The sequence below is a fragment of the Mesitornis unicolor genome, unplaced genomic scaffold (genome assembly GCF_000695765.1).
Source record: "Mesitornis unicolor isolate BGI_N332 unplaced genomic scaffold, ASM69576v1 scaffold8381, whole genome shotgun sequence".
NCBI classification, from domain to species: Eukaryota; Metazoa; Chordata; class Aves; order Mesitornithiformes; family Mesitornithidae; genus Mesitornis; species Mesitornis unicolor.
Genome location: NW_010161641.1, coordinates 29,231 through 29,812, shown reverse-complemented (window position 1 = coordinate 29,812; position 582 = coordinate 29,231).

Here is a 582-nt window from a genome sequence, read left to right as displayed (position 1 = left end):
TTTCAGAGTTTTTGTCCCTGTGGAGCTGTGTCAAGGTCTCCTGTGGTAACACAAACTCTATGAAACTGCATCCAGGGACCACAGGATGGATGCTCAATATGATGGGTAGGTACAGAGATGCCACTTCTGAAAAGCTCTGCCTATGCAGAGCATTTGTCAATGTTGGCATGCAGATGTGAGCAAGTAATGCCAGGTACAGAAGGATTCAGATATGCTTGTAAAACATGTGCAGGACTGCTCCTGTGGTAACACAAACTCTATGAAACTGCATCCAGGGACCACAGGATGGATGCTCAATATGATGGGTAGGTACAGAGATGCCACTTCTGAAAAGCTCTGCCTATGCAGAGCATTTGTCAATGTTGGCATGCAGATGTGAGCAAGTAATGCCACGTACAGAAGGATTCAGATATGCCTGTAAAACATGTGCAGGACTGTATCCATGTACTCTTTTAGGCTGTGCTTCTCTGTGTTTGTGAAATACAGACCAGCTGTGTCTCTGGGTACATATGCAGACACCCAGTTTGTGCCTGTACCACAGCACTGCCGAAAGCCAGGTGTGGACTCACTGATGTGGTTTCA